Raw genomic sequence first — 14,872 nt, forward strand, 5'->3', positions numbered from 1 at the left:
GGTACCTTGAACATCATGGGGAAGTCATTATTGTCTGGAGGTTTAAGAGCCCAGGCTCTGGAGGTTGACAGAGCTACACTACCATTTATTAGCATTGTCACCTCAGGAAAGTTACTCCTCTCTCACTTCTTTATTCCCTCATCTGGAAAATGGGTATAAAAATAGTACCTTCTCCATTAGAGTGATTCTTAAGACTGAACAATATGTATAGTAATTACTTAGTATGAAGGTAGACATATAGTAAGAGACCAGTAAATAGTCTGCAGTAAATATCAACAGTGTTCATAGGCAATGTGTTGAGTAATTGAAACTGGGTGTGATTGATATGCCAATTTTTAATTAAAAATCCCCTTGAAAGGGTTGATTTTCAATCTGGAACCTTTCTCTGCACATGGAAAAGAATAAAATTCTATCACTTTCTTCATTCTGCCAGTCTTCGGCAGGAGAGAAATTGGATGAGTCAGGGGATTTATGGGTGAGAAGGCAAGTGCTTCATTCCTCAGAGATTATCATAAGCTAGAGTTAGGTTATCTAGATTGAAACTTCTTGAGAGAAGACAACTCCACTTACCTCACTTTGCCCCTCCCAAAGCACCGGATGAGCAGTTCTCACAAAATCTCTTTGGTACGATGGATTCCTCAGGAGTCTCTTCTCTCGCCTCTGCGTGTTTCTCCCCTAGTTCTGTTATGAGATTCACATGAGATAAAGGAAGGAGCGAATGAAATATAGGGCTTGGTGCATAGTAGGCCCACAGTAAATGGTCTGTTGCTGATACCTCAGCTGCACTTACTGCCCTGGGCATGGAAACCACCATGACCACATGGCTGCCATCTGCTTTTCTTGTCATTTCTCACGTTCAGAGTGAGAGTGGGGTCTCCAGGCCCCACCCAAGTCAGTCACTGCACTGGTGCTGGGTGTCTAAGTTTTCTCTCCTTTGCTTGTACCCACCACATTCACCAAATCACCCTAGAGTTTACAAGGGCAGGATCTGAGGAAAGTTCACAAAGCCATTCTAGATACACAGCAATCTATTTCCTGGCTCAGGGCCCTGTGGCCTGCCCTCTAGATCAGAGACTTTTAAGCTTCTTTAAACATAATTCACAGTAAGAAATACATATTATGCATGTGCAACACACACAGGTGGATGTGTGTATGTGAGATGTAAAATTGCCACCTGATACTACATGCAAAGCACTCTGAGGCTTTCTATTCTATTTCATTATTTTACAAAGCTCTGGGAGCAGTGAAACGTGTGTTTGCTTACAAACCTACCCCTCTGCCGCCCCTTCCCAATCTCCTCATCTCCGTTCTGAGTCCTCTTTATTCTCTCTCAGGCAGCGGGTTTTCAGGGTTGTTGAGTTTCAACCAGTAGCTTCTCTTTTTGTCTCTGGCAGCAGCTCCCAAGCTGTTTCTTGTATTTTAATTAGTCAGATAGTTTGGGATTTGACTGGAATGAAGAGCCAGATAAAAGGGTCATTCACACTCCAGTGCCATAGACCATCCAATTTAATAACATCTCTCAAACTCTAACCCTGAATTCTCACAGGGTAGTTGGCATAATGATTTACAAAAAAAAAAAAAAAAAAGTTAAATTCATTTGTGAAGGGAAGAAGATTTATTTGAGCTTGAAGGTTTTTAGCGTTCTCTATTTGTTCCTTCATTCTCCCCCTCACTTTGCTTAAGTGTGTTTTTCCATTTCTGTAATAATAGTTATAATGATGACGTACTTTTATTAAGTCCTTACTGAGCCTTTGCATGATTATCTCCTTTATCCTCACAAATCCCCACTGAGAGAGGGCTATTATTGTCCCCACTATACACCTGAGGAAAATGAAGCATAGGAAGGTTAAGTTACTTGTCCAAGGTCACTGAGCCAGGAAGTGCTTGAAACAAGATTCAAAACCAAGTTTATCCAAAGTCTCAACTCTTAAGGTTTGTAGCAGCTCATCTCCCTGGCCTATTGACTATTACCCAGAGTTTACCCAGAGATGTTTACTTGAAAGCACACATTTATCATTTTTAATATTCTTTTCACATATAAGTAGTACATGGTAGGAAGAATAAAAGTAGGCTTATCCAGGTCCCTGAAAAAGGAATCTGGGCTGTTCTTTGCTATCTTGCTTCTCCCTTATGTCATCAGTGCAAAAAGATTTCTGAATATAGGTAGAATTCTCTTCTAACTCTATACTATAGCATTTCTCAAATGTGTTGGGCAGACATTGATGACAGTTGCAAGAAAAATACATTTTGCAAAATCAAAAAGACAGAAGACATTAGGTTACAAATTTTCAAATATTTCAAATATTTCTGCCAGACTTCTCAGGTACTTTGGTAAGCCCAAGGAGGAGAGGGGACAGGTATGAGTATGTACCATTTCTAAACACTTAACCACAGAAACCTTTTATTCCAAGGAACACATTCCAGGACTACTACAGGAGATGTGGGATCACAATTTAGGGATTTGTCCCAAATACATTAGAGGTGTTCAAGATGTACCATAATTACCACAGAATCTTTTAAAAATATACATGCATCCTTCCACATTATCACTAAGTTATGGCTCACCAGGACTGAGTAGGGGTCAAGCATGCATATGTTTTAAATGTTCCCCCATATGATCTCGACATGAACCTACTACCTTCTTGAAAACCTGTACAACAGGTGTCACCTGTGTCACCTTGGGCACCTACAAAAAACACTTTTAATAATAAAAACAAAACTACCATCTCCGTGCTTCTTACATGTGCTAGTTTCTTTGCATGCATTGTCCCTGTTAGTCCTTGCAACCACCCTGCGAGATGGATATATCTATCCTCCTTTACAGATGAAACTCTGAGGAATAGAAATAGCATATCTTACCATTGTCTCAGAGAAGGTTTTGAGTACCCACAGATATGGTTTGTATGGAAATTTTATATCTTAAGTAATAAGTATCAATGGCTTTTGTTTGTTTGCCTTCTAAATCCCTAGGGGTTAATACCTTCACCTTGCCAAGAGGGTTTTTACTAACAGATTTCTAGAAATTTTCCACCCCATTCGTACACCCACACTCATTTTTACATCTTGTGGATGATGAGAGATTAGTATATTCTGTTAATTCAAAATCACTAAGACAAACTTTGTCCCAGCTCCCCTATATCAGCATTTCTCAAAGTGAAGTCTGCCAAATGCTTATCTCAAGAGAGAGTTGTTGAAAAACAAGGTTCATGGTCAAATCTGGATGGAAAAATCTGTGTCCTGTCAACCTCTCTTAGAGGGTCCAGCATACATCAACATAGTAAGGTCTCTGAGAAGATCTGCAGGCAACAGATATTTTAAACTTTAACCCTGAGTTTTCAGAACTGTTCTTCAAGACAATAATTCTAGCATTCCCATGAAAATTTGGGGGGAAAATTAACCTGGATTGTGAAGCACACATGATCAAAGCAGGTGAGCAGTAACAGAGAAGTTAACAATCTTCATGACTTAGGCAATTCATTCTCCACTTACCCAAACAGGTTCCAATGAAATTATAAACATAAAAGAGCTTCTCAAAAGTAATTTCCTCCTGTGACATGAGACATCATTCTCAAGGTTTCCAAAGAGTTGCTTTCTTTTTTTTATAATATTTTTTAATGTTTATTTATTTTTGAGAGAGAGAGAGAGAGACAGAGAATGAGTGGAGGAGGAGCAGAGAGAGAGGGAGACACAGAATCCGAAACAGACTCCAAGCTGTCAGCACAGAGCCCGACACGGGACTCGAACTCACAAACTGTAAGATCATGACCCAAGCTGAAGCCAGCCGTTCAACCCACTGAGCCACCCAGGCGCCCCCCAAAGAGTTGCTTTCAAATTCTTTTTCTCAGAATTCAACTTGGACGAGGCCAATTGTTTTTTCAATTCAGACTTTTATCATGCTGGGTGATCTTGGAATTCACAAAATTATTGACCTATTCTTGCAGTATTTATTCCCACATCCCATTGCTGAGGAAAGGGAAGGGATCCAAAATTAGTCTTATGCTAAGGTCTGCTGAGCAGGTCAGAGGACTTTATTAGAGAATTAAATTGTACCATTTTCTCTTTGGTGACATTCTGATACCTGAAATCTCTTCTTTAAAAGGATTTCCTAGATGAGTACTGGGAATTTAATGCCTGAAAAGGAGTATGTGACATTTATTTTGGTAGATGTAAATTACCAAAGCCAAAGAGTCAGAAATGAATTCTTCCAGTTAGTATTTCAGATCAAACATATTTCTGGGTATATCTTATCCAAGTCACTGAATCCTAAGTCCTACTAAAACATGTGTCAGATCATTTCCCAGTACTAAACAAGTGCTTGCTACAGCAAGTATGATATATGGACTAACCTCTTCAGCATCAATTGGAAGCTTGTTAGAAATGCAGAATTTCAGGCCCTGCCCCAACTCAATTGGAATTTGCAATTTAACAAGATCCCCAGGTGATTCCTGTGCACAGTAAAGTTTGAAAGCAGTGGCCAAGGGCATCAATGATTAATGTAATAACTGTGCTTATCTGTTTATTGCCCAAATTAAAGATTTTTAATTGACTCTCCTTTTTAACTAGCTTGCATTCCATGATGATTAGTGATTTTAAACCATTTTCTCAATTATGAAGAACCATTGTAGCTTGGATCCTCTGCAGTGAATGTGTACACTGACTTTAACATACTTAGGCAGCAGAGCACTTTGCCAAAAGATTGAGATAGGGTAAATGAGTTATTTATTTATCACCCTCGTGGTTCACTGATGATGCACCTGGAATGAAGCAAAAGGTAGATGTTCTCTCAACTCTGCCTGCCCTGACAACCAGAGAAAAAGTCTCTTTCCTGGTGGATTTTGTAATGGAACCTGCCCCTGACAGGCTGTTCCACGTTTCCTTAAGAAAGACTCTAAGGGGTCTTTCAGGGCCCCCGGGTGGCTCAGTTGGTTATGCGTCCAACTCTTGATTTCAGCTCAGGTCATGATCTTGTGATTCATGATTTCAAGACCCACGTTGGGGCTCCACACTGCTGACAGCATGAAGCCCGCTTGGGATTCTCTCTCTCTCTCTCTCTCTCTCTGGCCCTCCTCCACTCACACACTCTCTCTCTCAAAATAAATAAATTAATTAAAAAAAAAAGAACGATAGCCCTTCTACCTATTATCCACTGCTTAAATGTTGAGCAGAGATCAAATTTTCTAGTATCCCTTTAATATAAAATCTACATGATGATATATGATGATAATAAATAATATCAACAGATAGGTTGATTAAACATATACTGTGTGCCATAGGCAGTTCTCCTAAGTGTTTTATACCTGTTATCTCTTTATACTCCCCATAAATAACCCTGTGAGATAAGCACATTGATTATCGCCATTTGACAGATGAGTTAAGTAACCCTGCTAGCAGTGGACTAAGCTTGAACTTAAACTCAGGATTATCTTATTTTAACTCTTTATTATGAAAATTTTCAAGCATATCCAAAAGTAGGGAGAATAATATGATAAGTTTCTAATGTGCCCATCACCTGATTTCAACAATCAACTCATAATCAATCTTGTTTTATCAATAGCCTCACCCTCTTCATTCTGCAATTTATTTCAAAGCAAATCTTCAATGTTGCAACATTTTACTGGCAAACATTTTAATATCTATCTCTCAAGGATAGGATTTCTTAAAAATGCCCCTATACCATTATCATTCCTAAAATATTAGCATTAATTCCTTGATATCAACTTTCAATTCAGTGTTCAATATCTTCCAGTTTATTTGAATCAGAATCCAAACAAGTCTAGAGGTGCATGGGTGGCTCAGTCAGTTAAGCATCCAACTTCAGCTCAGATCATGATCTCATGGTTCATGAGTTTGAGCCCCATATCAAGCTCTCTGCTTTCAGCGCAGGGTCTGCTTAGGATCCTCTGTCCCCCATCTCTCTGCCCTTGCCCCACTTTTGCTCTCTCTGTCTCTCAAAAATAAATAAAAACATTTTTTTAAAAAAAGCAGAATCCAAATAAGTCTAAACACTTAGATAAGCTTAACTCTCCTTTATTTGATAGGTTCCCTATTCATCTTTCTTTTTTGTTTGTTTGTTTGTTTGTTTCTCTTGTATATTTAGTTCTTGTTGCTGAATAAATAAGATTGTTTGTTCTATGAAATTTCCCATAGTCTGGATTTTGCTGATCGCATTGTCTCCCAGTTATGTCATTTAACATGTCTCCCTGTTCATTGTATTTCTGTAAATTGGCAGTTAGAGCTAGTGCCTAAATCTGATTCAGGTTAGATTTGTGTTTGTGGGTGGATATGTCGCTGTTGCATGAATTGATTCCCTACCATCCTGCACAGGTGACCAATGAGTTTGTCTATTTTACTATCAATATGCACTCATGGATTTAAACATATTTGATGTGTGTCAAATCAGTGCGTTTGTTATCTTTATTGATTGCCCCATTTTTAGCCAGTGGGACCTTCTTCACATTGGCTCCTGAGCTCTTTTTCATGACCTCAATAGTCTTCAATAGATCTAGTCCCTTTTAAGAGAAAATGGTGTTTAGAAATCACAATAAGTACATGTTGAAGGTACATATTGGTATTAGATTGATCATTATTTCTGTGCCATTAAATGGACAGAACTAGAACTTTTTAAAGATTAAATAGATGAGGATTTATGCTGGTACTTGAAATTCAGGACTAGAGGTCTTTACACAACCTCACCAATATTAAATATGTAAGTCCTTCTCCCACATTAGACAAAGTCAATTAGCCTCTGTAGTACAAAGTATACTGTAGTTTGATATTCGACACAAACAATCCTTAGAAGTAGAAAGGGAAGAATTAGTAATAATTTCAAGATGGGGAAACAATTTCTAAAAGATTAAATCTTATCAAAGATTCCTCAGCTAATGCAGGGTTATGCCAAACTTGGAAGGCAATTTGGATGTACCTGATTATTTTTCCCTTTGCTAAAGTAATTCTTAGATCCCTTTACATGTTTATTTTATTTCTCAAATAAATACAATTTCACAAATATGAAAATAATGAAACTATACAATTATTTGCAATGATAGTAATGAGACCATGATGGACACAACCCTAAAAAAAACTTACTTTTATTTTTTGCAGTCCTCTGACCTTTTTTTGGTGATTCTCCCCTCCAGAGGTCTTCTAAGGCATGAACGTGTGCGCAGGCATGCGCACGCACACACACACACACACACACACACACACACACACACACCACAAACATGGGAGATCCCTTCTCCTTCCCAGTGTTTAGCACTATTTGAAAACTTCTATTAAAAAGTCTTTTTTAGGGGTGCCTGGGAGGCTCAGTTGGTTGAACGTCTGACTTTGGCTCAGGTCATGGCCTCATGGTTCATGGGTTAGATCCCTGCTTCCAGTTCTGTACTGACAACTCAGAGCCTGGAGCCTCCTTCAGATTCTGTGTCTCCCTCTCTCTCCGCCCCTCCCCTGCTTGTGCTCTGTCTCACTCTGTCTCTCAACAACAAATAAATGTTAGAAAACATTTTTAAAAAGTCTTTTTTTAATTTTTGTCCCTTTAGGGCCTTATGAGGAAGCTCTGCTAGGTTATATGAAATATATGATCATCTAAAGGTGTTAATAAATGATAGCTTCAAGTTTTCTTCTTTCCCACTGTCTCCCTACCCCATGATAACATATTTACATTTTGATAGTGGTCTTCACAGTCTTAACCACTAAGGATAACTGTGAGTATTTCAGCCCAATGTGGGAAATATTTGATGCCTCAAAGGAGAACCATACCAATCTAGTATAAGGATTAGTCAAGACTCTTGACTGCATGTGACAGAACCCCAATTCAAAATAGCTTAGACAGGGGCGCCTGGGTGGCGCAGTCGGTTGAGCGTCCGACTTCAGCCAGGTCACGATCTCGCGGTCCGTGAGTTCGAGCCCCGCGTCGGGCTCTGGGCTGATGGCTCAGAGCCTGGAGCCTGTTTCCGATTCTGTGTCTCCCTCTCTCTCTGCCCCTCCCCCGTTCATGCTCTGTCTCTCTCTGTCCCAAAAATAAATAAACGTTAAAAAAAATTAAAAAAGAAAATAGCTTAGACAGAGACTTTATTGAAAGAAAACAGGGTGAATTGGGCCTTAGGGTCATGTCAACCAGAAATTTGGAATCCATCAGTGCAATGCTCATTTTTTTGTCTGTGTTTCTCTCTGTATTTGGCTTTCATCTCTCACAAACAGACCTACACTCACAGCTTCACCTCTTGAGAGGGACTGGGAAAGAGACACAGGTTGGTCTGGCTGGTATTATGTACCCACCCCTAGACCAATTAACTCAGGCCAGAGGGAAAGGCATCCTCTGCTTCAACTGTATGGTGGAAACTGGTCTAGGTGCAGGAGAGTTCTGAGTGGCTCAGCAATAAATATCCATTATATAATTATGCTATATACACCCAACTTACTGTTGACCAAGTTCCTCTATCCTTAAGGAGAGAGGCCTGAGTTTGTCTGTCTTTCTCCCATGCCCCTAGTGGTATTCCTGCTTACAAAACCTTCCTTCCCTATCTGCCTTCTCTCTGCCTCCACAACATCCTCTGCAATGTACCCAGAGTGAATCTCTCCTTCCTCTGTGCTTCCATAGACTTATCACTCTCAGCAGTAGTGCCTACCTCACTGTGTTTCAGTCAATAAATTCATTTACCCAACTAGTATCTGATTAGATCTGTGCTAGGATATTTTGTTGTTGTTCATGAGAGGTGACACATTATGGTCATCTCTTCTGTGACTAACTTAATATTGAAGTTTCTCAAACCAGAATTCATACTGTCTTTTTTGTGATCTTCTTTGCCAAAAATATGAGGTACAAAATATTGGATGTCATGTTACTTTCTTTGGTCTCAGTTATCCACAGCAAGAAAAACGGATGCAGAAAAAATTTGCCAGTTTAACACTGTATTCTGTTAAGGCAGCACTGCCCACTTGGTGGCAGATGTTCATATTTCAGGTATCATGTATTCACTCACTGATTCACCAGTGAGTCCTTGAATATATCCTCTGTGCCAGGTGCTATAGTGTTCAGCTGTAAATGAGAGAGAGGCTGTGACTCTATACTCTAACAGGGAATCACAAAGACATTTATTAATAAACAGTCCCACAAACAATTAGTAATTGTTTCCTTTTAAGAATGACAGAAAACATCATTCTTTTCCCAGTATTTTCTTGGCATGTCACACCTATGCCTTATAGCTTGGAAAATGTCATAACTTGATTTTGAGATTAAATTTAGTCTTAGCCCTGAATAAGAATCAGAACATGTGTACACTTGAAAAAAGGCCACACAAGACTGTATGGAATCCTTAGATCGCATCTCCTGCCCACAGCCCTGTAACCCAGTCTGTGTGCTTTGGTGGGAATCTCTTGGGCAGGCAGGGACACACACCCAGGTGATTGCATATGCAGATCATTTCCTCACCTAGAGTCAGAAAGGAAAGTAACTGCCAGTCACTCTGTTGCAGGTTATCTTGAAAAGAACCTCAACCACTGGCCAGGGACAGGAAGGTTATCAAATGCTGGTAACTGTCATTATTTTTCAGACAGAATTCTCAGAAATCAGAGGGTTGCTTATTTGTATGCCAGGAAGGAAACCTCAGTCACCTGGATCAGCAGCTAGGGAGTGAAGAACATTTGATTTGAGCTTTCTCCAAACTAATAAGCTTTAAAAAAGAAGCGAAACTTTAAAGAGTATTCTCCTAAGGTTGCGTGCGGTGTATCTCCTGTGTAGCCCCTGGAAGGCTGTAATCTGTGTATCTGAAACCTGGCTCCGCCTCCATGAGCCCTCCACAAAGACTTAGTTCTGCTTTGCCATCCTCTCTCCAGTATGGGGCTGATTTTCTAGTCATCTACCCTGAGGGTCATGTAGAAACAGAGACAGAGCTGCACCAAAGCTTGGTCATCCCGGATTCAATTCTTTTTCACACATGTCCCTGGATCAAAGTAAAAACTCTGTAAATAAGTACATTCTGCGTTTAAGGAAAAAATTTAGCTGACTTCTGTCTCTCTTCTACTAACAGACTCTTTCTTGAATATTTCCTAATGACCGTGGTGGGGTTTCAAAGTGATCTAAAGTATACTTCTTATCCTCTAAGAATTAAAGACTGTGGGTACCTATTTTTTTTTAATTTAAAGACCCTTTGTGATTATCAAAAATCTTTGAAAACCTTACCCCTCCCCAACCCTCATACCTGAAAGCAATTGTCCTTTGTCCATTATTATGAAAATAAAACAAAAAGCTGTGGATTTGGATTTGTAATTTGCTGATCTCAAGAATCCCTGCAGAAATTGGAAAACCATGTGTATGAGACTTATTTTTACTCTGTCTACAGATGGCTTCTTGCTGCATATAGGGATTTGTAGATAAGTTGCAATGTTGAATCTACCAATTGGCTTGTAGAAATGGCTTGGTATTTAACTATTAAGAGTGTAAGATATTACAAGTTCCAAGTGAGTAGTATGGATATTAAGAATTGTCTGTTCAAAGGAAGGAGAGATTGCTATTGTCTGTGGTGGACACATGGGTCCTTAAGAAGTCTAACACTTGAGCTTGGCAATGGAAGTTTAAGAGAATTATCAATATGGAAAACCTGCAAATAAGCATGAAAGAGGCCCAGAGGGTTTTTTTTTTTTCCTGTGGGCAGATAGCATTAAATGCTTACATCAAGGAAAGGACATGTATAAGCTTTAGAATCAGACAAACCTTGGTGCTCATGAGCTGTGTGACCTTGGGCAAGCTACTTAGTACAATCAACACTCAGTTTTCTTTCCAATTAAATGGGACTAACCTGTCCTGAACTCTCTACAGGAAATCTGGGAAGATCGATTAAGATCAAGTAAATAAGGGGCAGCATTTTGTGAACTGCAATTTCACCAAATAAATAAAAATCATTAGTTTTTAAAGATGGAGATCTATCCATGCAAATGAATAGGCCACTGTTTTTATCAGACTTCTTTTTGCAAGAAGCAGAAATAGTTCTGGCTAACTTAAGCAAAATAGTATCCTTGCAAAAATGTGGTGGGAGGTAGGGTAGAAGGGAAGAAGAATCACACAGTCTGGCTCACAGAATCAAAGGAAAGTTGAAACCCCAGCTCCCAAAAAAGAACCAAAAAAAGGAAATCTCAGTGCAATGGGAGAGTATTGGAAGAAGCAATTACTTCATGATCTCATTTGTTTTTCCTTCCTTGAGTCATTGCACTCAAGTCAAAGTCCCAGAGTGAGCAAGTCTAATGGGAAGGGCATCCTGACTTAGAATTCATCAACATTACAAAGCACAGAGGAGAGGTAATTTCTCAAAAGGAAGTCAAAGGATTGTTAAGGAAAAGAGAGCAGATTGGAAGGTGGGTAGCCAGAAAGCAACTATCTACTACAAATAATTTAAAAAACTCTTTAATACATTTATATAATCATATTTATTAATCAACTTGAAATTCATTTGTGAAGAACAGTGGAAAATAAGTCTAGGAAAATAAAAGTTGAGGTCAGTGCAGGGGAAATAGCCTATTCTGGCTACTAGAACATATTTCATCCTGTTTGCTACACCTTGGCCTTCCCAGTGGTCCTTGGGGGATGCAGCTTGTTGGTTCTGAGCCGTAAGTCAGTGAGGATACCTTAACCCCAAAGAAGGGGTTATACATATTGCCATTGATGTACCTGGGATAATCTGGGAGTTTTGAGTTATTTTATGATTGCAATAATTGACTTGTGTCAGAAACCTCTCCCTGGTGGGGCACCTGGGTGGCTCAGTCGGTTATGCGTCCAACTTTGGTTCAGGTCATGATCTCATGGTTCATGAGTTCAAGCCCCACGTTGGGCTGTCTGCTGACAGCTCAGAGCCTGGAGTCTGCTTCAGATTCTGTACCTCCCTCTCTTTCTGCCCCTCCCCTGCTCATGCTCTGTCACTCTCTCTCAAAAATAAATATTTAAAAAAATAGTGAAGAAACTCTCCCTTCTTTCTGATTCTCACTTTCCCCCATGCCTCATATATAATGGATATTCAATAAATGTTTGAATACATGAATGAATGGATAAGAGCCTAGTCTGGCCCATGTTGGAATGTTGGGATCTAGGACTTTATCTATTTTTTTTAATTAGTTGAGCCAAAGAATTTCCTTACAAGAAGAAGTCCTATTCCCATGAATCAAAGTTAAGATTTGTCCCTGGGGCTTTTCCCAATTGTTTTGGGTGATCTTTACAGAGAGGTCTTCCTTTCATCTCTTCATCCATCACCTTTCAATATATACATTCCTAATATCACCCTCTCCAGTACTAACCTTATCTCAACAAGTCTTGGTGGTATGCCTGTTGCCACAAGGTATTATGGGAGATGCCCCAGATGAAGCTAGCAGGCTATGAGAGGAAGCATAGATTCAGATATGTAAGTGTTAAATGGAGTCATGAGCAGTGTGATGTGGAAGCACATAAAAAGGAACAATTCTCATTGGTTGGGGTGAAAGGGTCTATGGAGATTTGGGTGGGCTTCACAGAGGAGGTGGCAAAAAAAAACCCTCTTAAGTGCTTAAAAAATTAATATATGTATATGTGTGTGTATGTATGTATGTATGTATGTATGTATACAATCCTCAAAAGAATGTCCCCTATCTAGGTAGGGTCTTAACCTCTACCCTTTGAAGGTACCCCACTTTAAAATGCAAATATACTTGGAAAAGATAACACATTGCATTGGTTATTAGTTGTGGTCTTTTCTATATATTTTCTACTATATTTTAGACAAGGAATTCACTTTTTTCCATTATCAGTTCCCTTTTATTTTTAACCTTAGCACAGTACATATATTGCAAGGAAACCCCCACCATGCTTATATAATAGACTCCATAGTTTATATAGTATAGAGTGATATATGCAGATGTCTCTTATTACAAGTCATTAGGACCCTCCCTCCCCCCCAGTCAAAAAACCTAACCTTTTTTTTTTTCCAATTGAAGAGAAAGGAAAAAAAAATCCTATCGTGTCCTCTCCTGATGGACAGATAGGTTAGAGGGTGTTCTCAATCTGGGCAACTTTATATCTCCTTACCCTGAATTTGTTCTAAAGCAATGCTCAGTTCTATGCAGGAAACACTGGGCAATGTCCTTAAACATTTTTGGTCATCACATCTGGCAGAAGGGGAGAGTGCTACTGGTATCAAGTTCTTAAAGACCAGGAATGCTGCTAAAAGTCAAAGAATTATCCAGCCCAAAATGTCAATAGTGCCAAAGTTGAGATACTCTGGTCTAGAAATGCCTTGACCTGCCTACCAACTAGCTGTCTATATAGATCTTAAGAAAAAGGATGAGAGTGAGCCAATGACTATAAGAAAAACCTTTCATAAAACATAGAAATCTTTTAGAAACAATCGAAAACATTCAATAGAGGCAAATCAAAGGTCAGCATGACAATATTATGTAATTTAGTTTTTTTATGCTTCCTTATTTGACCCATATTAAAAAGGATGATGCTGATCATGATCATGATAATAATGACGATTTCTAGGCATTGGGGTTTGCTTATTTTTTTATTAAGATATAAGTCACTTATTAGTTTTAGGTACATAACATAATTATTTCATATTTGTATATACTGTGAAATCACAATAAGTCTAGTTAACATCCATTACCTCACATAGTTATAATTTTTTTTCTTGTGATGAGATCTTTTAAGATGTACTCTTGGCAACTTTCAAATATACAGTACAATATTATTAACTATAGTCTTGCTATACATTGCATTGCATGACTTATTTTTTAACTGAAAGTTTATTATCTTTTGATCCCCTTTACCCATTTCACTCACCCCATCTCTGGCAGCCTCCAATCTGTTCTCTAGATCTATTAGCTCAGTGTTTTGGGGGTTGGTTTTTTAATTCCACATATATGAATTTATTTATTATATCAGATACTTCAATTATAAAAAGTAGGGAAGGAACATAGGAAAGGAAATGGAGCCAAGAGGAGACCTTAAACACTGATCTTTCCTTTGTGCATCAAAATAACACCATGGTTTAAGAGAGCAAACCATATGACATCAGAAGTCCTATGGTTAAATCCTGTGTTCTCATTTTGCTATCTGTGTGTCACTGGGAAAATCACTGGATCTCCTTGACCTTAATTCCTTCACTTGTAAAATAGAGATAATAATCATACCTACCTGATAGCATTATTGTGTAATTTAAAGGCAATAGTGTATATAAGATATTTAGTTGGTTCTTGGCACACAGCAAGCACTCAATAAGTGCTGTGGCAAGAACAGTAAAAATAGGAGGACAAAAAGGATTAAACATATCGATGATGGTAACACCAATTGACCATGGCGACAACAATGATGGTAATTAGCTTTGGATTCCAGTGATTTGAGGGGCAGTCATGGTCCTGTTACCAGCCACAAGACAATTGCTTTACTTCAGTCTCCATTTGCACATCTACCAGTTACTGTGAGAACCTAATGACAGGTGCCTGGCACATTGTGTGTGTTCAGAGAAGGTGGGTCTGGCCTGAAGAACTGCAGAGACATACACCTTCCTCTCTGGAAAGGCTTTATCTTTTCCTGGACCCTGATGGCTCCCCAGGCCTTTTTGCTTATTAGTGGGGCTTTCTCAGGTAAAGGGCTGAGTCGGAAAGAAATGTCAGATAGGTAGGCTACATCCGCAAGCTAAAAAGAGCTGTGTGGTAATGAATCAGAAGGGAATCAGAAACTTCTGACCAAGGTTAAAATGAGTACCCTCAGGACACCTGGGTGACTCAGTTGCTTAAGCCTTGGGCCCAGATCATGATCTCAGAGTTCATGAGTCCAAGCCTCACAATGGGCTCTATGCTGACAGCTCAGAGCCTAGAGAGCCTGCTTTGGATATATTCTCTCTCTCTC

General features: G+C 39.1%; 1 protein-coding gene across 1 annotated transcript in view; it reads left to right on the forward strand.

Moving 5' to 3' along the window:
* The window catches only part of ATP10B (ATPase phospholipid transporting 10B (putative)), a 104,998-nt gene that overhangs the window by 19,525 nt on the left and 70,601 nt on the right, over positions 1-14,872 (forward strand).

Source organism: Lynx rufus, unplaced genomic scaffold (genome assembly GCF_022079265.1).
Source record: "Lynx rufus isolate CCGP_SWC_20201006 ecotype Redwood Valley unplaced genomic scaffold, mLynRuf1.p SCAF_1, whole genome shotgun sequence".
Lineage (NCBI taxonomy): Eukaryota > Metazoa > Chordata > Mammalia > Carnivora > Felidae > Lynx > Lynx rufus.